Source organism: Natrix helvetica (genome assembly GCF_964273705.1).
Source record: "Natrix helvetica genome assembly, chromosome: Z".
NCBI lineage: Eukaryota > Metazoa > Chordata > Lepidosauria > Squamata > Natricidae > Natrix > Natrix helvetica.
Window position 1 is genome coordinate 136925767 of NC_138554.1, and position 24631 is coordinate 136950397.

The following is a 24631-nucleotide window of genomic DNA, read 5'->3' on the forward strand; positions in this document are numbered from 1 at the left end:
TCCACCATTGAAGCCTTGAACTTTGCTTCTACTAGATCAGGGGTGTCCAAACTTGGGAACTTTAAGACTTGTGGACTTCAACTCCCAGAATTCCCCAGCCAGCATGGTTACTTGTCCCAGCTTCTGCCAACCTAGCAGTTCGAAAGAATGTAAATAATGCAAGTAGTAAAAATAGGAACCACCTTTGGTGGGAAGATAACAGCGTTCCTTCGGCGTTGAGTCATGGCGGCCACATGACCACAGAGACGTCTTCGGGCAGCGCTGGCTCTTCGGCTTTGAAAGGGAGATGAGCACCGCCCCCTAGAGTCGGGAATGACTAGCACAAATGTGCGAGGGGAACCTTTAGCTTTACCCAATTTTAAGCAAGATCTCTGTGTCTCTTTATGCATGATCAGGCTGGATCCACTCCGAAGCCCTTTGATAAAAAAATGTCATCTAAAAAATAATAATAAAATAAATCAGACGTGTTGGAACAAAATTTTAAAGAAATTGCTTTCCTGTTTTATGCCTTTTTAATTCTGTGAGCCACCCAGCTGTTTATGGAGCTGGATGGGAGGGGGGACTATATATCATATACATAAATAAACAGAGAAATATTGGCTTTCCCCCCATTGATAGACTGGTAGAGACAGAAGAGATGGGGGGAAGGAGTGAAAAAGGGAAGAGAAGGAGAAGAAAGGAGGGAGGTAGATCATTTTGTGTGCCTTGCCCAACTCTAAAACCTCAACCTGTCAATTACAGCCTTAAAATATCCCTCAAGAAGCTAAATTATAATGTGTCAGGAGCCAGGACTTGGAGACCTCCATGGAGAGAAGGATTAGATTTGGGGAAGGAGAGAGATGGGGAGGGAGGGAGAGTTCTTTTTAAAAACAAAAAAAAAAAAGCAATGACAGTACTGGACTAGAAATCAGGAGGCTGTGAGTTCTAGTCTTGCCTTAGGCAAGGGACAGTCACTAGGAGACAGTGAGTTCCAGTCCCGTTTTAGGCATAAAAACCTGAAAAACAGTCTGTTTTTTGCTCATTTGTGCCCTCCCCAGCCCCCAGGAGCACTCTGAAAGCCTCCTAAAGGCTATGCACGGCTGTTTTGGGGAAGGGGGATGCCAAAAATGCTATATTCAGTGTATAAGACACACCCAGATTTTCAGCCCCTTTTTTGAGGGAAAAGGGGGTGTCTTATATTCTGAAAAATACGGTATCTATCATCTATCTCAGGAGTTAACGGATAGATACCGTATTTTTCAGAATATAAGATACCCCCTTTTCCCTCAAAAAACTGCCGGTCTGTCTATCTATCTGTCTATCTGTCTATCTATCATCTATCTATCTATCTATCTATCTATCTATCTATCTATCTATCTATCTATCATCTATCTATCTATCTATCTATCATCTATCATCTATCATCTATCTATCTATCATCTATCTATCTATCTATCTATCTATCTATCTATCTATCTATCTATCATCTATCTAAAATAGAAAATCTATATATGCGGTGAAATAATCAAGGAGAGAAGCAACTGGAATTAAGGAGAAACTTCCTGACAGTGGGGAAGATTAACCAGTGGAACAGTTCAATGAATCCTACATTGAAATGTCACCAGGATTACTTTTTCCAATCTGATATCCATCCTTCACTTCTTACAATCTGGTTTATAGGCCAGGTGTGTCAACACAAAATTTCTCTTTGTTCCATGTCTCTGGTGTCTTGTTTGTTTGTTTGACATTGGGGACATCTGCGCATCATGAATAAATATTTTTCTCTGTTACACCCATTTACAGGAAGAAATAGAGGTAGTCCTCAACACAATTAAACCTAAATTTTTTGTCGTTAAGTGAGAAATGTGTAAAGTGAGTTTTATCCCATTTTACGACTTTTCTTGTCACGGTTGTTAAGTGAATCATTGCAGTTGTTAAGTTAGGAACACAGTTGTTAAGTGAATCTGGCTTCCCACGGACTTTTCTTGTTAGAAGGTTGCAAAAGGGGACCACATGACCCAGGGACACTGCAACCGTCATAAATATGAATCAGTTGTCAAACATTCGAATGTAAACCACATTAGCATGGGAATGCTGTAGTGGTCATATGTGTGAAAAATGGTCAAAAGTCACCTTTTTTCAGTGCCATTGTAACTTTGAACGGTCACTAAATGAACTTTAGTTAAGTCAAGGACTATCTGTATTTTTCTTTTTCCTGAAAATTGGCATTGTAGATATAATCTCTCTCTCTTTTTGGTACTTTTGCCTTACTTCCATCAAGGAAAATAAGAGGAGAAATCAGTATTAGGTATGCTTATTGCATTAATTGTTTATAAAAATAATAAAGACGTTAGAATAGAATAAAGGAGGGAGGGACCTTGGAGGTCTTCTAGTCCAGCCCCCTGTTCAAGCAGGAGAACCTATACTATTTCAGATAAGTGACTGTCTAGTCTCTTTTTAAAAACCTCCAATGATGGATTGCCTACAATTTCTGGTGGCGAGTTGTTCCACTGGTTAATTGTCCTCCCTGTTAGGAAGTTTCATCTTTAATTCCAGGTTGCTTCTCTCTTTGGTTAGTTTCCATCCATTATTTCTTGTCCCACCCTCAGGTGCTTTGGAGAATAATTTGACCCCCTCTTCTTTGTGGCAGCTCCTCAAATACTAAAGGAAGGGTATACATTTAAAAAATAATTTAAAAAGGTAAAGTACACCATTAAAACCTACCCACATGTACTTGTACCGTATGAGAAATGAACAAACAAAAAATTCTGAACATAGCAAGTTCTGCAATATGTAGCTCTAGATCAGGTATGCCCAACAATTGTAACTTTTAAGATTTGTGGACTTCAATTCCCAGAATTCCCCAGGCAGCCATGCTGGGATTTTGGGAGTTGGAGTCCACGGGACTTTAAATTGTCAAGGGGAGACATCCCTTATCTAGATATTTCTTTATAAGGCTGTTTTGTCTCTCAATATGATGCACAGGGAAGAAACAACCTTGACTTTCAAACATTCATTAACAGTTAAAGATAAAGGTTCCCCTCACACATATGTGCTAGTCATTCCCGACTCTAGGGGGCGGTGCTCATCTCCTTTTCAAAGCCAAAGAGCCAGCGTTGTCCAAAGACGTCTCCGTGGTCATGTTCCCTTCCCATCAAAGGTGGTCCCTATTTTTCTACTTGCATTTTTTACCTGCTTTCAAACTGCTAGGTTGGCAGAAGCTGGGACAAGTCACGGGAGCTCACTCCATTATGCAACACTCGGGATTCGAACCGCCGAACTGTTGACCTTCCTGATCGACAAGCTCAGTGTCTTAGCCACTGAGCCACCGCGTCCCTATCATTAACAGTTACGACACTGAAAAAAAGTGACTTATGACTGCTTCTCTCTCTTACGACCATTTGCAGGTCACATGATCAAAATTCAGAGGCTTAACAACTGGTTTCTATTTACAACCACGGCTGCATCCCGAAGCGGGGGGGGCACATATCCCCCCCTTTTGCGAACCTCTCACAAGCAAAGTCGCCGGTTGAGCCAAGACTCACTCTACAACCGTGTTACTACAACAACCGCAGGGATTCGCTTAACAGCCGTGGCCAGACAAGTCATAAGGTGGAGCAAATCTCACTTAGCAACTGTCTCACTCAGCAATGGAAGTTTTGGGCTCTCAGGGGTGGTCGTAGTGTCGAGGACTACCTGTGAATCAGAACCTCTGGCCCAGTTTGGACCAGCCTGTAGGTTTTCAAGAGACCGACAAGAAACACACGAGAAGCTGCATCCTGATCTTTTCCCCTTGCTACAAGCAACAAATCCAGCGGCGGCAAGCCAATTCCAGCTGCTTCATCTAACTCTCCAGTGAGTTTGCATTGGCAAATCTGGGCGTAGCCGGTTAAGGGAGGTTTCCACGTTAGCAACCACCTCTGGACATGCCCCCTTTTTTGCTAGAGATTACACGACTGCTGCTGTCAGCCTCAAACTCAAAAAGGCAGCTTGCAGAGTGGTTTGGAAGCAGGTGGGCAGGAAATTCCAGAAACCCAGAATAATCTGGACTATAAAGTAAGCTAAATTTCCTAGATTGTTTTTTGAGAAGGAAGGGAAAGAAGCCAAGAACCTTAACTGGCTTTGATTCTCTTGGTGTATTGATTGATCGGATTTTGCTGCGTGCCTACGCACCAGATTGCGTAGTAGGAGAAATTTGAATTCTTTTCTATATCTCTTAAAGTAGCTCAGCTTAGGAACTAGGGGTTTTGAACAGACTCTCCCCCAAAGGGGTGGTTGGTGTGTTTGACTATCCAGGCAATTGAAATGGGAACAAACGCAGATTATTTAAAATTGGGCTTTTCCTGTTGAATTTAGGATTGGCATGTTTTCTGGAGATCATGTTCTTATTTCAGGCTGGAATTAGGGATGCAAATCAATAGTGGTCTCTTCGTTTAAGGATTGGTGTTCCTTTAATTTTGCAAATGGTTTTTTTGCTTGAAGGGGGCAAAATAGTGGGTGAAGAATTGCCTTCCGAAGCATTTGCACAGTGCAATAAAACGAAAATTAGGTTGACTGGTTTTGGGATTAGCTGTTGGGTATGAAGCGAGCACCACTGAGGCTTCAGCCTATGGTCAAACGCAGACAGTTGGATTAACTGGATATGTTTCATTTAATCATGATATGCAAACCTAAATTAAATATCTTTCTTTCTTTCTTTCTTTCTCTTCCTTCCTTCCTTTCTCTCTCTTCCTCTTTCTTTCTTTCTTTTCTTTCTTTCTTTCTTTTGTCTATTTTTCTTTTTTCTTCCTATCTGTCTTTCTATCTGTCTGTATGTTTTCTTTCTTTCTCTTTCTGACTGTCTTTGTTTCTCTCCCTCCCTCCCTCCCTCCCTCCCTCCTTTCTTTCTTTCTTTCTTTCTTTCTTTCTTTCTTTCTTTCTTTCTTTCTTGTCTGTCTGTTTTTCTTCTTCCTTCCTTCCTATCTGTCTTCCTTCCTTCCTTTCTCTCCCTCTTTCTTTCTTTTCTGTTTGTCTTTATTTTTTTCTGTCTTTCTTCTTCCTTTCTCCCTGTCTGTCCTTCTTTTTCTCCCTCTCTCCTTCTCTCTCTCTCTCTCTCTCTCTCTCTCTCTCTCTCTTTCTTTCTCTTTCTTGTCTGTCTTTCTTCTTACTTTCTTCCTGTCTGTCTTTCTTCCTATCTGTCGGCCTTTCTTTTGTTCTTTTTTTCTCTTTCTGTATTTCTTTCTCTTCCCCCTCCATCCTTCTCTCTTTTTCTTTCTATCTTTCTTTCTTGTCTGTCTGTCTTTCTCCTTCCTTCCTGTCAGTCTTCCTCCTTCCCTCCCTCCCTCCTTCCTTCCTTCCTTTTGCATTTGGGGAATATTATTTTCAAAGTTTGAACTGGGGTGCTTTTCCAACCCAGCATTAGATATGGACACAATCTACATTTGACTTTTTGCTGGTGAATACAGTAAACATTGCTCTGACTTTCACCCACTGAGTAATTATCTCTTATGCCATTCATTGTGAATGACTCATTTGGCTTGTGTTCAATTTGATTTAAAGTTTTAGGTTCCCCGCAAGATTTTTTTTTTTTAAATCTCAGATGTAAAGGCGAAGGAATGGTTCTTCCGTTTGATTTTTTTTCCTCCTTAATTGATTTACAGAATATTAGAGGTGAGGTTTCTTGGGCCTTCTAACCACACAAAACAGTTTAGGTGCAGAACTAGAATCAGCCTTTTTTGATGTAGCTGTTTCTCTCTCAGGCATCTCATATTAACACTTGAGAGACAAAACAGCCTCATAAAGAAAACCTTGAGTTTACCTTTGTGATTTTCCTGAATTAGTTTTCCCCAACCAGACACGCCCCAACGGCATTGAGATCCCAAAATTAATGAAAGTTGTAAGCAGTGGCTGGGAAATATGGAAGGCATCAGAACACCTGCACTTGATTTAAAAGAATAACAAGAGTTGGAAGGGACCTTGGAGGTCTTCTAGTCCAACCCCCTGCTTAGGCAGGAAACCCTACACCACTTCAGACAAACGGCTGTCCAGTCACTTCTTAAAGACTTCCAGTGTTGGGGCATTCACAACTTCTGGAGGCAACTTCTGTTCCACTGATTCATTGTTCTCTCTGTCAGGAAATATCTTTTTAATTCCAGATTGCTTTTCTCCTTGATTAGTTTCCATCTGTCGCTTCTTGTTCTGCCTTCAGGTGCTTTGAAAAAATAGCTCGAGTCCCTCTTCTTTGTGGCAGCCCCTCCAATATTGGAAGATGGTTATTTAAACCAGCTGAGAACTATAGCTGCTTTCTGCTAAAAAGAGGAAGTCAGGTGCATTTATTGCTAACAAAGGAAAAGCTCTTTTGTTAAAGATAATATTGACCAAAGGCAAATGGAGCTGGTTTTCCTCACTATGTTTTCAGAGCAGAGCAGAGCTGGGCTGAGAGCCTCTTCTGGTAAACTATGCCTTTTTATCAGCAGAAAATTCCCTGGTGAAATGACAACAATGCCTATCTATTTTTCATCCGTTTAATTGCTGGAACAGAAATGAAGGATACAGTCCTCAACTTATAACCATTTGTTTAGTGAACGTTCAATGTTACAATGGTGCTTAAAAAAATCTTACAACCAGTCCTTGCACTTATGATATTTGCCATATCCCTATGATCATAGAATCAAGATTACGTGAAGTGCTAATACAACTTTATAATGCCTTGGTAAGGCCATACTTGGAATACTGCACTCAGTTTTGGTCACCACGATGTAAAAAAGATGTGGAGACTCTAGAAAGAGTGCAGAGAAGAGCAACAAAGAGGATTAGGGGACTGGAGACTAAAACATATGAAGATCGGTTGCAGGAACTGGGTATGTCTAGTTTAATAGAAAGAAGGACTAGGGGAGACATGATAGCAGTCTTCCAATATCTCAGGGGTTGCCACAAAGAAGAGGGAGTCAAACTATTCTCCAAAGCACCTGAAGGCAGGACAAGAAGTAATGGGTGGAAACTAATCAAGGAGACATCTAAAATAGAATGAAGGAGAAATTTCCTGACAGTTAGAACAATTAATCAGTGGAACAGCTTGCCTCCAGAAGTTGTGAATGCCCCAACACTGGAAGCCTTTAAGAAGAGACTGGATAACCATTTGTCTGAAATGATATAAGGTCTCCTGCCTAATCAGAGGGTTGGACTAGAAGACCTCCAAGGTCCCCTCCAACTCCATTATCCTGTATTTTGTCACATGATCAAAATTTGGATGCTTGGCAAGTGTATTTATTGGCACTTGCAGTGTCCTAGTGACCATTCAAAGTTACAAAAGCACTGGAAAAAAGTGACTTATGACCCGTTTTCAAACTTATGATCCTTGCAGCATCCCCATAGTTGTGTGATTTACATCTGGATGCTTGACAACCGATTCACATTTATGATGGCTGCAATGTTTCCGTTGTCAGGTCATCTCCTTTGGTGACCTTCTGACAAGCAAAGTCAATGGGGAAACCAGATTCACTTAACAACGGGTTTAACAACTGCAGGGATTCACTTAAGCAAAGCTGGCTGAGGAATTCTGGGAGTTGATGTCTACAAGTCTTAAAGTGGCCAAGGTTGGAAATCCCTGGTTTAGAAGGAGCCACAAACCAGGCCTGAAGAACCTCTCTCCCTGCAAACTCCCAGATTGTCTTCTAAGGTGGCTTCCATGATTCCTTCTTCACATCCTCCTCCACTCCTCAGATTCAGCTGATCAACAGCAGAAGAATTGGACCTGTAGATCAGCCAGCCAGAAGCAACGACCATAATTTAATTCCTCTCCCATCTTTGCCTGTTGAAAAATAATTCCGGACCCCAGCTACCTATCACTTACTATTCCCAGATCTAAGCCCTAGAACTCACTGTAACAGCATTGCCAAAAAGGCATTAAGAGTTGTTAACCTAATCTTGTGAAGCTTCTTCTCCAGTAACATTGTATTTGCTAACCAGGGCATACTAAACCTTTGCCAGACCAATTCTCAAATGCAGCTCATCTGCCTAGAATACACACTGTACATCGGACATTAATACAATTGAGCGGGTCCAGAGGTATTTCACGAGAAGAGTCCTCAACTCCTCTGCTCGCAACAGAATCCCTTATGCCACCAGGCTCGAAATGTTGGGCTTGGATAACCTAGAGGTTCACCACCTACACAAAATTATCCGCTACAACGCCTTATCTGTCAATGACTTCTTCAGCTTCAACCTCAATATTACACAAGCAATTGATGCAAACGCAAGGTAAACCGCTCCAAACTCGATTGCAGAAAATCCGATTTCAGCAACAGAGCGGTCAACGCCTGGAATCCTCTACCTGATTCTGTTGTTATATCCTCAAACCCCCATAACTTTAATCTTAAACTGTCTGCCGTGGACGTCTGTAAAGGGGGCATGCATAAGCGCACCAGCTTGCCTACCGTCCCTGTCCTACTGTCTCCACTTATTCGTACCCATTTCCTGTGCTCATGTTGTTTATCCTTATACCTGTCATCTCGTACATGTTTGACCAACTAAATAAATAAATAAAATTTCAAATTCCTCCACTTCCTACAGTGAGGATATCCAAAGTGTATCAGGCCTTACAGTATTCCTCTCTGTTGGGACTTCTGTATCTGATCTGTATACAGACAGTCCTCGATGTACAACCATTTGCTCAGTGATCGTTTGAAGTTACATAGCACTAAAAAAAAGTGCCTGCAAGCATTTTTCACACAACCGTTGAAGCATCCCTATACATACAGATAGTCTTCGACTTATAGCAATTCACTCAGTGACCATTCAAAGTTACAAAAGCACTGGGAAAAAACCTGACTTATTGCAGCAGCCCCATGGTTGTGTGATTTATGTCCGGATGCTTGACAACTGCATTACATTTATGATGGTTGTGGTGTCCGAGGGTGCCATGTGTGATCCCCTTTTGTGACCTTCCCACAAGAAAAGTCAATTGGGAAACAGATTCACTTAACAACCAGGTTACAACAACTGCAGTCGTTCCCTTCACAACTGTGGCAAGAAAGGTTGTAAAAATTCACTTAACCACTGTCTTGCTTAGCAACAGAAATTTTGGGCTCAAATGAGGTCATAAGTTGAGGATCACTTGTATCACAGTCAGTATCCCTGTCTGTTGGGGCTTCTCCTGTTTCTGATCCACATATCTCAATTCTCATGTTTTTCTCCATCAGGGACTTGCAGGGTAAGCCAATATTCCAACGTCACAACTGTATTTTCCTGAATCTCAAAGGTCTCCAGTTTCCAGGCAGAGTCTTCTACAGTCTTCGTGGTCTTCCTTCAGGAGTCTTTCTCTGCAGCCTTCTGATGACAATGCCTGAGTTTCATCCAAGGTGAATGAAACTGGTCACTGCAGCCTTCCTTTCCCCTTTCTCTCTGATTCTCCTTGTAAACAATGCCTCACACCCAAAACACCACTTTGTCTGGTCCAATCAATCACATTCGAGCTGCAAGGGAGCTTGGAGGTCTTCTAGTCCAACCCCTTCCTCAAGCAGGAGACCCTATATCATTTCAGATAGGCTGTCCAGTCTCTTCTTAAAAGCATCCAGTGATGGAGCATTCACAACTTCTAAAAGCAAGCTGTTCCACCAATTAATTGATCTCACTGTTAGGAAGTTTCTCCTTAATTCCAGGTTGCTCCTCTCCTTGATGAGTTTCCATCCATTGTTTCTTCTCCTGCCTACAAGTCCTTTGGAAAATAAGTTGACCCCCCCCTCTTTTTTATGGCAGCCCCCCAACTACTGGAATACTATCATTTCCCCTCTAGTTCTTTTTTCTAGACTTGCCTTACCCAGTTCCTTCAACCGTTCTTCATATGTCTCCGTCTCCAGGCCAGTGGTGAAACTCAATTTTTTATACTACCAGTTCTGTGGGTGTGGCAAGGTGGGCGTGATGTGGCTTGGTGGGCGGGGAAGGATACTGGGAAGGATACTGCAAAATCTCCATTCCCTCCCCACTCCAGGGGAAGGTTACTGCAAAATCTCCATTCCCTCCCCACTCCAGGGGAAGGATACTGCAAAATTTCCATTCCCTCCCCACTCCAGGGGAAGGATACTGCAAAATCTCCATTCCCTCCCCACTCCAGGGGAAGGATACTGCAAAATCTCCATTCCCTCCCCACTCCAGGGGAAGGATACTGCAAAATTTCCATTCCCTCCCCACTCTAGGGGAAGGATACTGCAAAATCTCCATTCCCTCCCCACTCCAGGGGAAGGATACTGCAAAATTTCCATTCCCACCCCACTCCAGGGGAAGGATACTGTAAAATCTCCATTCCCTCCCCACTCCAGGGGAAGGATACTGCAAAATTTCCATTCCCTCCCCACTCCAGGGGAAGGATACTGCAAAATTTCCATTCCCTCCCCACTCCAGGGGAAGGATACTGCAAAATCTCCATTCCCTCCCCACTCCAGGGGAAGGATACTGCAAAATCTCCATTCCCTCCCCACTCCAGGGGAAGGATACTGCAAAATTTCCATTCCCTCCCCACTCTAGGGGAAGGATACTGCAAAATCTCCATTCCCTCCCCACTCCAGGGGAAGGATACTGCAAAATTTCCATTCCCACCCCACTCCAGGGGAAGGATACTGTAAAATCTCCATTCCCTCCCCACTCCAGGGGAAGGATACTGCAAAATTTCCATTCCCTCCCCACTCCAGGGGAAGGATACTGCAAAATCTCCATTCCCTCCCCACTCCAGGGGAAGGATACTGCAAAATCTCCATTCCCTCCCCACTCCAGGGGAAGGATACTGCAAAATTTCCATTCCCTCCCCACTCTAGGGGAAGGATACTGCAAAATCTCCATTCCCTCCCCACTCCAGGGGAAGGATACTGCAAAATTTCCATTCCCACCCCACTCCAGGGGAAGGATACTGTAAAATCTCCATTCCCTCCCCACTCCAGGGGAAATGATACTGCAAAATCCCCAATCCCTCCCCACTCCAGGGGAAGGATACTGCAAAATCTCCATTCCCTCTCCACTCCAGGGGAAAGGATACTGCAAAATCCCCATTCCCTCCCCACTCCAGGGGAAGGATACTGCAAAATCTCCATTCCCTCTCCACTCCAGGGGAAAGGATACTGCAAAATCCCCATTCCCTCCCCACTCCAGGGGAAGGATACTGCAAAATCTCCATTCCCTCCCCACTCCAGGGGAAGGATACTGCAAAATCTCCATTCCCTCCCCACTCCAGGGGAAGGATACTGCAAAATTTCCATTCCCTCCCCACTCTAGGGGAAGGATACTGCAAAATCTCCATTCCCTCCCCACTCCAGGGGAAGGATACTGCAAAATTTCCATTCCCACCCCACTCCAGGGGAAGGATACTGTAAAATCTCCATTCCCTCCCCACTCCAGGGGAAGCATACTGCAAAATTTCCATTCCCTCCCCACTCCAGGGGAAGGATACTGCAAAATCTCCATTCCCTCCCCACTCCAGGGGAAGGATACTGCAAAATCTCCATTCCCTCCCCACTCCAGGGGAAGGATACTGCAAAATTTCCATTCCCTCCCCACTCTAGGGGAAGGATACTGCAAAATCTCCATTCCCTCCCCACTCCAGGGGAAGGATACTGCAAAATTTCCATTCCCACCCCACTCCAGGGGAAGGATACTGTAAAATCTCCATTCCCTCCCCACTCCAGGGGAAGGATACTGCAAAATCCTCATTCCCTCCCCACTCAAGGGGGAAGGATACTGCAAAATCTCCATTCCCTCCCCACTCCAGGGGAAGGATACTGCAAAATCTCCATTCCCTCCCCACTCCAGGGGAAGGATACTGCAAAATTTCCATTCCCTCCCCACTCCAGGGGAAGGATACTGTAAAATCTCCATTCCCTCCCCACTCCAGGGGAAATGATACTGCAAAATCCCCAATCCCTCCCCACTCCAGGGGAAGGATACTGCAAAATTTCCATTCCCACCCCACTCCAGGGGAAGGATACTGTAAAATCTCCATTCCCTCCCCACTCCAGGGGAAATGATACTGCAAAATCCCCAATCCCTCCCCACTCCAGGGGAAGGATACTGCAAAATCTCCATTCCCTCTCCACTCCAGGGGAAAGGATACTGCAAAATCCCCATTCCCTCCCCACTCCAGGGGAAGGATACTGCAAAATTTCCATTCCCTCCCCATTCCAGGGGAAGGATACTGCAAAATCCCCATTCCCTCCCCACTCCAGGGGAAGGTTACTGCAAAATCTCCATTCCCTCCCCACTCCAGGGGAAGGATACTGCAAAATCTCCATTCCCTCCCCACTCCAGGGGAAGGATACTGCAAAATCTCCATTCCCTCCCCACTCCAGGGGAAGGATACTGCAAAATCTCCATTCCCTCCCCACTCCAGGGGAAGGATACTGCAAAATCTCCATTCCCTCCCCACTCCAGGGGAAGGATACTGCAAAATCTCCATTCCCTCCCCACTCCAGGGGAAAGGATACTGTAAAATCTCCATTCCCTCCCCACTCCAGGGGAAGGATACTGCAAAATCTCCATTCCCTCCCCATTCCAGGGGAAGGATACTGCAAAATTTCCATTCCCTCCCCACTCCAGGGGAAGGATACTGCAAAATTTCCATTCCCTCCCCACTCCAGGGGAAGGTTACTGCAAAATCTCCATTCCCTCCCCACTCCAGGGGAAGGATACTGCAAAATTTCCATTCCCCCCCCACTCCAGGGGAAGGATACTGTAAAATCTCCATTCCCTCCCCACTCCAGGGGAAGGATACTGCAAAATTTCCATTCCCACCCCACTCCAGGGGAAGGATACTGTAAAATCTCCATTCCCTCCCCACTCCAGGGGAAATGATACTGCAAAATCCCCAATCCCTCCCCACTCCAGGGGAAGGATACTGCAAAATTTCCATTCCCTCCCCACTCCAGGGGAAGGATACTGTAAAATCCCCATTCCCTCCCCACTCCAGGGGAAGGATACTGCAAAATTTCCATTCCCACCCCACTCCAGGGGAAGGATACTGTAAAATCTCCATTCCCTCCCCACTCCAGGGGAAATGATACTGCAAAATCCCCAATCCCTCCCCACTCCAGGGGAAGGATACTGCAAAATCTCCATTCCCTCTCCACTCCAGGGGAAAGGATACTGCAAAATCCCCATTCCCTCCCCACTCCAGGGGAAGGATACTGCAAAATTTCCATTCCCTCCCCATTCCAGGGGAAGGATACTGCAAAATCCCCATTCCCTCCCCACTCCAGGGGAAGGTTACTGCAAAATCTCCATTCCCTCCCCACTCCAGGGGAAGGATACTGCAAAATTTCCATTCCCTCCCCACTCCAGGAGAAAGATACTGCAAAATCTCTATTCCCTCCCCACTCCAGGGGAAGGATACTGCAAAATCTCCATTCCCTCCCCACTCCAGGGGAAGGATACTGCAAAATCTCCATTCCCTCCCCACTCCAGGGGAAGGATACTGCAAAATCTCCATTCCCTCCCCACTCCAGGGGAAAGGATACTGTAAAATCTCCATTCCCTCCCCACTCCAGGGGAAGGATACTGCAAAATCTCCATTCCCTCCCCATTCCAGGGGAAGGATACTGCAAAATTTCCATTCCCTCCCCACTCCAGGGGAAGGATACTGCAAAATTTCCATTCCCTCCCCACTCCAGGGGAAGGTTACTGCAAAATTTCCATTCCCTCCCCACTCCAGGGGAAGGATACTGTAAAATCTCCATTCCCTCCCCACTCCAGGGGAAGGATACTGCAAAATTTCCATTCCCACCCCACTCCAGGGGAAGGATACTGTAAAATCTCCATTCCCTCCCCACTCCAGGGGAAATGATACTGCAAAATCCCCAATCCCTCCCCACTCCAGGGGAAGGATACTGCAAAATTTCCATTCCCTCCCCACTCCAGGGGAAGGATACTGTAAAATCCCCATTCCCTCCCCACTCCAGGGGAAGGATACTGCAAAATTTCCATTCCCACCCCACTCCAGGGGAAGGATACTGTAAAATCTCCATTCCCTCCCCACTCCAGGGGAAATGATACTGCAAAATCCCCAATCCCTCCCCACTCCAGGGGAAGGATACTGCAAAATCTCCATTCCCTCTCCACTCCAGGGGAAAGGATACTGCAAAATCCCCATTCCCTCCCCACTCCAGGGGAAGGATACTGCAAAATTTCCATTCCCTCCCCATTCCAGGGGAAGGATACTGCAAAATCCCAATTCCCTCCCCACTCCAGGGGAAGGTTACTGCAAAATCTCCATTCCCTCCCCACTCCAGGGGAAGGATACTGCAAAATTTCCATTCCCTCCCCACTCCAGGAGAAAGATACTGCAAAATCTCTATTCCCTCCCCACTCCAGGGGAAGGATACTGCAAAATCTCCATTCCCTCCCCACTCCAGGGGAAGGATACTGCAAAATCTCCATTCCCATCCCACTCTGGAGCCAGCCAGAGGTGGCATTTGCCAGTTCTCCGAACTACTCAAAATATCTGTTACCGGTTCTCCGGAACCTGTCAGAACCTGCTGGATTTCACCCCTGCTCCAGGCCTTTAATTATCTTATTTGCTCTTCTCTGCATTTTTTCCAAAGTCTCAAACATCTTTTTTGTAATGTGAAAATCCCACAGGATTCCCCCCCCCAACCCCCGTAACTGACATCCAAGCAGAATAGGGCTGAAATGAGGATTGCAGTGTGGTGCACCATTTTTACGGAATTAGATTGCGATAACTCCTAATCTGTGTTTCCGTCACATCTAGCAAGCATAGGAACAGATTCTCAGGAGTGAAATCTGGCTGGGCTTTGGTGTTGTTCAGCCAGAAGGAAGTTGTTTTTGGTGGCTGAGCTGGCCTGCTTTGGCTGGTGCTGGGCAGAGCCAGCTGAATTTTCCTTGCTTGGTTAAAAATAACCACTGCCTCCAGAAGCAAGTCCTGTTAGAAACTTGTCAAAGTTTTTTGGTTGTGGATCCTCAAGGAAGGAATATTTCCCACTTTAATCCAGTGTCACTTAATGTTGGCAAGTTTAAGATGGGTGTGTTGCAGAAAATGACAGGCTTTAGACTTCTCAGGATACAGGAAAAGCTGATTTGGCTGCCAGGTTCAGAAAGCAAGCCCATGGCTAACATTGCAAATTCTGAACAACCTTCATTATTGAAGCACACATTCTTATACATTCTCAAAAGCAGCGCAACACGGAAATACTTAACTCATTTCTTATTGGTTATTTTGGGGGGAAGGCCTTATAAGTAGATGTGGGTCTTACTTCTCCTTTTGTTACAGGTATGGACTACGTGTCATTAATGAATTTTATTTGAATCTTGTGGTTTGGACTTTTGACATAGGGACGTTGGCTAGGACATCTTGTGGTTAGAGGCTGATAACATTTTCCTGTCCCTTTAAGCAAACTTCTAACTGTCCTTTTTATGCCACGTCTTCATTCTTATATTTTAATTCATATTTTATTCTACTTTATCCCCCCCTTCTAGACTCTATTAATATCCACAAATGAATCTAGCCTGTTAGATTAACAATATAAACATGCAGAATACAGAATAGCAAAAAAGCAAGGATACAAGCAATACACATCTTAGGGCTTATCTTCCGGAATCACTTTTTCCACTTCTAAGAGTGCAATTTGAATATACGAGCTAGTATCTGAAACTTCATGTTCCTTGTGGGTATGTGCAATTAGGCTTTCCATTAACATTAACTCCTTTTCAGCCCGTATTTCTTTTACAGACCTCATAATGAGTTGTTTAAGCAAGGGTATTATGCAAGGGAGGAAGGCTAAACTTGCGATTCCACATAATAAAAGAAATAGCATTTGCTTGATCCAACCTGTTCCCGGTAGCCAAGAGAACCACACATCTGTTCCTTGTACTTTTTGACCAATAGAGGAAGCTCGCTTGATCTCGTAGTTCTTGGACCACCCCCCGAACTGCTCCTGATCTATTCATATAGAAACAACAATCTTCTCCCAGGAATACACATAGCCCACCCTTTTCAGCAGTTAAAAGATCTATGGCACGCCAGTTCTGCAACACCACAGCTGCCAAGGAATCTATCTGGTCCTGGACTTCAACCAAGGTGCCAGCAATTTGGTTCAGGCTTTCTTGGAATTCTTCTGACAGTTGCCTGAACTGTGTAATGGAATGGGTCATTCCACCTACACCCGTTCCAATTGCTGTCCTTATTCCCAAGATTGCTAATAGTGGAATTAGGAGTGGCACTCTTTTCTGGACATGTCCCATGAGGGGTACAGGGAGGGTCTGTTTCCCACTTACCACCCCCATTTTGGGGAGGAGGTGTACTAGGGTGCATGTGCCAGTCCAATTAGTGGGCAAGCACAGATAGGCATTTCTCCCACATAGAAAGAAAACTCCATTTTCTCCTACACATACGCCGATGTTCATAGAGAAGGCATGGGCTCGAAGGTTCCTTTCATTAGTCCAGACTTCTAAAGTTCTTGCTAGGAACATACCAGTCAGGGGCTGTAATGGAACTTCTTGATTAGGGTCCATTAGCTTATTTCCCTTCAAAGAGATATTGGGAACTGGCGTTTCCAGGGGGAAAGTAAACACAAACTCCTGTAGTGGATTGTATTGAAAGCCAAGTGGGAAGTCAGGGTGATTGGAATGGCCTTGGGCAGCTTCCAGTGGTCAGATTCCCCTCCCATTGGTTAAAAACAAGTGGAGGTGGGAGCGAGAAAGTGACTTTCTGTTGGAAGAGCTTGTGAGCAGAGGGAGACATGCTGTGAGTCAATTTTACATCTACAAGGGTTTTCCTGGGGGCAAGGTACATTTCAGATGGGCATTGTTCCTCTGATAGTGACGCCACAGGAATGCCAGGTTCCTGATATCGTTTGATGCACAAGGAGGGTGACCCTATAATTTCTACACCAACTGCTATGGGCCCAACAATGGGGAGACGGCTCATCCCCAGTCTTTTAATCTTGTCCCTTCTGATGGTCTTTACAATGCATAACAGAGACTTTATTTGGCTTTTTCCCTGCTATTAGCCTTTCAATTAGGAAGGGGTGTTTGATTTCCTTCCCTGAAGCCGTTAAAGGACCTCTTTCTCTGTAGACAGCCTCATGAACATGCAAAATGAGAAAGGCATATTTAGAGTCAGTCCATATATTTACTCTTTCATCCTTTGTCCTCTCTAATGCATGGGTTAAAGCCCATAATTCTGCTACTTGGGCACTAGTGCCTTTTGGGAGAAGTCCGTTCTCAAAGACTTGGTCAAGAGAGACTATCGCATAGCCAGCATAACATTCTCCCGTAGTAATGAAGCCTCATCCGTCAGTGAACAAGTTATAGTCTGCAGATTTCAATGGCACGTCCGTTAAGTCTGGTCGGCATGAGAACTGACTCTCAATGGTTCGCATACAATTATGCTCAATTTCGGGTCCTGGTATTAGCAAAAGAGCGGCAGGGTTTAGGGCATTTGTTGGCTTCAAGGTCACTTCTGGATTTGAGTCAGGAGTGCCTGATATTTGTAAATTCTAGGGTTTGTTAATCATAAATGTCCCCTTGTTTCTAAAATTGCTTGAATTGCGTGGCTGGTATAGATATTGGTAGGCTGTCTGAAAGTTAATTTATTAGCTTCCTCCATTAGGAGAGCCGTGGCGGCTAGAATTTTTAGGCAATGTGGCCAGCCTTTTGCAACACAGTCCAGTTGCTTGGATAGATAAGCCACAGGTTGCTGCCAACTTCCTTTTTCCTGCATCAGGACCCCCAGAGCAGTGTTGCCTTTTGAATCCACAAAGAGATTAAAAGGGCTTTCTAAGTTGGGGAGCTTCTTCCATTCAGGGAACATTTATGTCTATGTCTCTTCCATTCAGGGAACATTTTAAAGGCTTCAACACAGGGCAGCTGTTTATCTGACCATCAACCCCTTGGATGTTTAGTACATTATTAGAAATGGGAGCCAAGGGTTTTGGAATTACTGATTTAGATGCCCCTGTGTCTACCAAAAAGGTTATATTATTACCCCTATCTTCATTCGGACCAAGGATTCAGGGGAGGGAGGGCTGGACTAAACCCTGGCCTCCTTCAGTCTTCATACCTTTCGTCTATTGCGGCCAAGCTTATCTCACTTTGGACCAGTCTTCGGCCTCTGCCCGGGAGTCCACGGGGCTTCAATCCTCTTCCACTTCTCCCTCTCGGAGGATCGTAAATTTTGACCTTACAATTCAATTGACCAAGTTCCATTCTTTTATTCTGTCCTCTTCCCTGCCCCCTTATCCCAGCTTCTAGCCTTTTACTCTACTCTAACATCCAGTGGCCTTCTTCCTTACACCAATTACATCGACCTCTGCTCTGGATCTGGGATTTATTTGACAATGCAACTGCCAGCAATTCAGCTTTGCGTTGCATTCTATCGTCTTTCTTTTTCTCTTCTACTTTTTCTATGTTCACAAAGACTTTGCGAGCGATTTCCATTAATTGGCTTATATTCATCCCTAAGGCACCTTCTTGTTTCTGGAGCTTTCGTTTAATGTCCAGGGCACTCTGTGATATGAAAGCCATCCCTAGCATATGGGCATCTTCGGGATCTAGGGGGTTGATTGGGGTGTAGGTTTTATACGCATCGACCAGCCTTTGGAAAAAGGCTTCGGGACTTTCGTCTGATTTTTGGACCATGAGAGAGGGTTTGGACATGTTTACTGGAGGTTTTGCGTCTTGTTCTAAGCCTCAAAGAATTAGTGCCTGATAGTCCCAGAGGGAGGTCATATCTCTATAGGGGTCCCACTGCGGATCTTGCCGTGGGAACCGTGAATTTAGCATGGCTTGAAGGCTTCCTCCATCTGCGGGTTTCAAGATTTTTCCAATGGCACCACTCAACCTTTCTCTTTCTTCTCCATTAAGGAGAGTAGTCATTAATTGCTCCAAATCCATGTTGGATTATGGGTTCTGATAATGACCCTAAACAAGTCAATGACTTCCTGAGGCTTAGCAGACAGCGGTCCGTAATGTTGTTTCCAATTCAACAGGTCTGTGGTGGTAAACGGGACATATTGAACCAAAGGGTGTAAATCTACTTGTCCCTGTCCATCTACAACTCTTTGATCCATTTGGTGCAGCGGAGCTAGGAGCTGACTTCTGGTTCAGGTGGCAACGGGGGAATTTCGTTGGGTTATAGGAGAAGGGGGTCCGCTAGACGGACTTTCCAATTTTTGCCTTTCTCCCTGGTCACTTTGTCCTACTGCCCCTTGGTTAATTCCACCGCCAGCATGTGAAGGTTGCCTTGGGGCCTTCTTCTTCATCGGGTGCAGTTTGGAGGAGAGGCTTTTTCTCAGGGTGATTCATTTTGACCTTGCTTTTGCCATTTCCTTTTATTCGGGCCACACAAACGTTTACGGCTTCCTTTTTTACATTTATGGAGCCAGTCAGGATTTTGTTTCACTGCTATCTGCCACTGATCAATATACTGATGTTGATCTGGGTGACCAGTTTTAGCATCGGTTATGATCTGATGTACTTTTGAAATGATGTCTGGATTAGAAGTACCTTCAGGTTTCCATCCTACATTAAAGGTTGGCCATTCGTTCTCACAGAATCTTTTTAGCTCCCCAGGGTTGGGTTTGGGATCTCCATAATCTCCACTAAAAGCTCTCTTGAAGTTTTTCAACATGCACTGGATAGGCGTCGAGGAACGCTCCCTCCGTGCCCATGTTCTATTTCTAACACAATTTCTGCTGACCTGCGGTCCCGGAGCTTACGGTCACCAACAGGAACTGCAGCAGATTAACCTCCCACACAAACCTAGAGCCTCATTAGGATAAGCCGGTTCCATTTGGAAGGGACGCTATCCGGGCTCAGGGGGGTGATTGGGCCCCCTGTTCTACTCCTAACTGAGTGGGTCTACAATTCTTTTGATACTTGCCTGCAGGCGTCTTCTTTCTCAGCTGGCATAATTTTATTAACTTGTCCTGATCCTGGTCACATTCTTAGATCGGCGGTGTCTTCCGGATCCCCAAGAGAGGTCATCAGCCCTCTCCCAGAGAAAGGTCTCTGTCGGCGCCTGAAGATGGGTGAGACGGCCTTGATGGGGCATTGGTCAGTCCATTCCATCCTCAGCAAAATATCGCTCTATGTCCTGCCCACAGTTGCCAGAATTATTGCAGAAAATGACAGGCTTTAGACTTCTCAGGATACAGGAAAAGTTGATTTGGCTGCCAAGTTCAGAAAGCTAGCCCATGGCTAACATTGCAAATTCTGAACAACCTTCATTATTGAAGCACGCGTTCTTATACATTCTCAAAAGCAGCGCAACACGGAAATACTTAACTCATTGCTTATTGGTTATTGGGGGGAAAAGCCTTATAAGTAGATGGGGGTCTTACTTCTCCTTTTGTTACAGGTATGGACTGCGTGTCATTAACGAATTTTATTTGAACCTTGTGGTTTGGACTTTTGACATAGGGACGTTGGCTAGGACATCTTGTGGTTAGAGGCTGATGACATTTTCCTGTCCCTTTAAGCAAGCTTATAACTGTCCCTTTTATGCCACGTCTTCATTCTTATATTTTAATTCATATTTTATTCTACTTTAGGTGGACTTCAACTTGCAGAATTTCCCAGCCAGCTATGCTGGCTGGGGAATTCTAGGAGTTGAAGTCAACCCATCTTAAACTTGAGAAAGCTGAGAAATACCAATTTAAATTGCATATCTGCTTTCCAAACTATCATTCTTCAGATGACTTCAACTACAGCTTGCATCAACTGTGGTGAGAGGCTCATAGGTTCTGTAGTACAGAACTTCTGCAGGGAAAAAAAAAGGACTATAGTTATTTTTCTGAGTCAATCTTTGCTCCTAGTCTTTAACTATTAGCACTTTCCCGCCCTATATCACAGATTTTCCAAGCATGAGTATCGGATCAAAGGTGTATATTTCCCTTTTCCTTCTTTGGACTTTGAGTTCATAATTTTGAAGGATTGTTCCTTGTCCAAAAACTTGACAGGTCCTTGAGTACTCAGAGGACATTTGGCGTTACATACCCAAGTTATTTATTAATGAAAAACCTTCCAGTCCCTGGAATTTCTGAAGTGTTTATTTTTTGCAGCGAGAGAGATCAAGTGATTCAGCATCAAAGAAAAGGTATTTGGCTGTTTATTTTGCCAACACACATTTTTTAAAAAAAGTTGCAAATGCTAAAAAGAGAAGCCAAATAAAGCAGGGGGGAAAGGGTTTTTCTTAGAAATTTTATTAATTGACTTTTACTTTGAATATGTCATAAAGGTGTAATGTTATTGGAGGATTTTTGAAATAGCTAATGAATGCCATTATGTGGTTGTGTCTTTAAGTATGAATGATTTGAGGTAAATAACTGTAGTCAAATGAGAATTGTGGTACATTGATAGTAAGTTATACAAAGATTTTTGATTTAAAGTGTATAATCTAATATGAACTACAAGTAATGACTATGGAAGAAATGTGCAAAAGTTATCTGTAACCTATCGACACGCTTGCTACACTTTAACTTAACTTTATTCAATTTTAACTTTATTCAATTTCTAGACCGCCCCTCTCTCAGAAGAGACTCGGGGCGGTGTACAGTCATATTAAAACAATTGAACAATAAATATACATAGTATAAATATAAGATAAATAAAATAAATATAGGACTGGAGGAGGTAGCAATAGTTCACTGTACAGATTTAGTTTAAGTTAGATTAAAATTTTAAAAATTTAAAAAACATTAACCCTAAAAACTATCCCAAATAAAAATATCCGCCAGGAGGTAAGAGTGGAGCTGTAAATGGGCCAGGCCGGCTAATTGAAACAGGTGAGTCTTAAGTTTTTGTCGGAAGGAGCGGAGGTCGGTAGTAGTTCTAATATCGGGGGGGGAGGTCATTCCAGAGGGTTGGGCCCATCACAGAGAAGGCTCTACTCCTAGGCGCCGCCGGTTGGCATTGCTTGGTGGACGGCACCCGGAGGAGTCCCTCCCTGTGAGAGCGAATTGGTCGCAGGGATGTATGCGGTAGGATGCGATCCCACAGGTAACTAGGTCCTGTGCCATGGAGCGCTTTGAAGATGGTAATCAGCACCTTGAAACGCACCCGAAAAACCACAGGCAGCCAGTGCAGCTCGCGCAGGAGAGGTGTTATGTGGGAGTACCTAGTACTCCCCATGATAGCCCGCGCGGCCGCATTCTGAAGTAGCTGTAGTCCTCGGGTACATCTCAAGGGGAGCCCCATGTAGAGAGCATTGCAGTAGTCCAGACGAGACGTCACCAGCGCATGAGTGACTGTGCGTAAGGCGTCCCGGTCCAATAGGGGATGCAATTGGCGCACCAGGCGAACCTGGTGGAACGCCCCCCTTGCCACGGCTGCCACATTGTCATCCATCGACAGCCGGACATCTAGGAGGATGCCCAAATTGTGCACCCGTTCCACAGGGGGCAGTTGTTCGCCCCCTATGGCCAGTGATGGAATCAACTGGTTGAACCGAGGTGCCGGTAACCACAGCCACTCTGTCTTGGAGGGGTTAAGCTTGAGTCTGTTGTTCCCCATCCAGACCCGGACGGCTTCCAAACACCAGGACATCATTTCGACAGCCTCGTTGGGGTGGTTTGGGGTGGAAATGTACAGCTGAGTGTCATCAGCGTACAGATGGTATCCAACCCCAAAACCACGGATGATCTCGCCCAGTGGCTTCACATATGTGTTGAACAGAAGGGGCGAGAGGACCGACCCTTGCGGCACCCCACAGGTGAGTGACCTCAGGGTCAACCTCTGCCCCCCTGCCAACACACATTGTGTCCGGTCGGAGAGGTAGGAGCCGAACCACCGCAAAACGGTGCCCCTAACTCCCATCCCCTCCAGCCGGCGCAATAGTATACCATGGTCGATGGTATCAAAAGCCGCTGACAGATCTAATAGGACCAGGATAGAGTAACAACCCCTATCTCTGGCCCTCCAGAGATCATCAACCAATGCGACCAAGGCCATCTCCGTGCTGTGACCGGGTCGGAAACCGGACTGGCGCGGGTCTAGATAGTCGGTTTCTTCCAGGTGTCGTGGGAACTGCTGTGCCACCACATTCTCTACAACCTTCGCTAGAAAGGGAAGGTTGGAGACAGGACAATAATTAGCTAGTTCCGTCGGGTCCAGGGAAGGTCTCTTGAGTAAGGGCCTCACCACCGCCTCTTTCAAGGCGGCCGGTAAGGACCCCTCACCCAATGAGGCGTTCACTAGGCCCAGGAGCCAGCCTCGTGTCACTTCCCAGGATGCCAGTACCAGCCAGGAGGGGCACGGGTCCAATAAACATGTAGTGGCTCGCAGCCGTCCACATAACCTGTCCAAATCCTCGGGGGCAACAGAATCAAACTCCTCCCAGAATGGTCTCTCAAGACTCGCTGTTGACGACTCCTCTGGTCCACTGAAGGGGGCCCATCCACTCCGGATCTGAGCGATTTTGTCCTGCAGATATTCCCCAAACTCCTCTGCTCTGCCCTGTAAAGGGGCTTCCCGCGGCCTCTGTGATAAGAGGGAGTGGGTCACTCGAAACAGGGCAGCAGGGCGGTTATCGGCGGACACAATAAGAGCGGCACAATGTCTACGTTTGGCCGCTCTTAATGCCACAAGGTAGGTCCGTGAATAGGCTCTTACCTGTGTTTGATCAGATTCGGAGCGCGAGGACCTCCACCTGTTCTCTAGGCATCTCCTATGGCGTTATATCACCCCTAGGTCCTCGGTGAACCAAGGAGCCAGGGTAGTTCGTTGCCATAGGAGAGGCCGCAAAGGCGCAACCCGGTCCAAGGCCCCAGCAGCCGCCCTATTCCAGGCGGCCACTAGGTCCTCCGACCGAGAGCGGGTCAGGGCTACAGGAAGTGGCCCAAGCTCCGTCTGGAATCTATCCGGTTCCATCAGGCGCCTGGGGCGGTACCAACTTGGACAGTCTGGTTCCGCCTCCCCGCGGTGGGGGGTAGCGCCAGGGAAGTCGAGCCGGAGAGATGAGTGATCTGACCATGACAGGGGGTAATAACCAAATCCCCTATTCCCAGATCACTCGTCCACTGCCCAGATACAAAAACAAGGTCCAGCGTGTGACCGCCCTCGTGTGTGGGGCCCTGAATTAATTGGGTCAGGTCCATGGCTGTCATGGAAGCCATGAACTCCCGAGCCACCTCGGACGCTTCCCCCATCGACAGCAGGTTGAAATCCCCCATAACCATAAGTTTGGGGGTCTCAACTGCCGTTTCTGAGATCAGCTCGAGGAGCTGATGCATAGCGAGGAGCCAAGTATACAATCAGCAAGCCCCACTGACTCCCTGGGCCCCATTTCACACCAAGGGACTCACACCCGGATATCTGAGGCACAGTGAACTCTCTTGGCTCCAGACCTTCCCGTATAACCACCGCCACCCCACCACCCTTACCCAGGGCCCGGGGCTGATGGAATGCACGGAAACCCGGTGGGCACATTTCCACGAGGGGTAAACCACCCTCATGGCCCAACCAGGTCTCCGTTATCCCTGCAAGGTCCAGCTCCCCCTCTGAGATCAACTCATTAATGAGGGGGGCCTTGTTGATAACGGACCTTGCATTGCAAAGCATCAGCCTCAGGCCCTGGCTCTGTAGTTCCTGGCCACCTAGGCTGCGGGGGTTGGTACAAGCGACCGGGCGTGTCCAACAGCCCCGCATTACACGATGTAATGAAGGATGATTCTTTTTTTGT

At 45.8% G+C, this 24631-nt stretch overlaps 1 protein-coding gene across 1 annotated transcript in view; it reads left to right on the forward strand.

Moving 5' to 3' along the window:
• Nucleotides 1-3943: 3943 nt before the first annotated feature.
• VILL (villin like) overlaps nt 3944-24631 on the forward strand; it is an 88642-nt gene continuing 67954 nt past the window's right edge. Inside the window, exon 1 of the mRNA XM_081970199.1 lies at nt 3944-4035. The gene's annotated coding sequence lies outside the window, so the exon portion shown is untranslated. The remainder of the gene's footprint in view (nt 4036-24631) is intronic.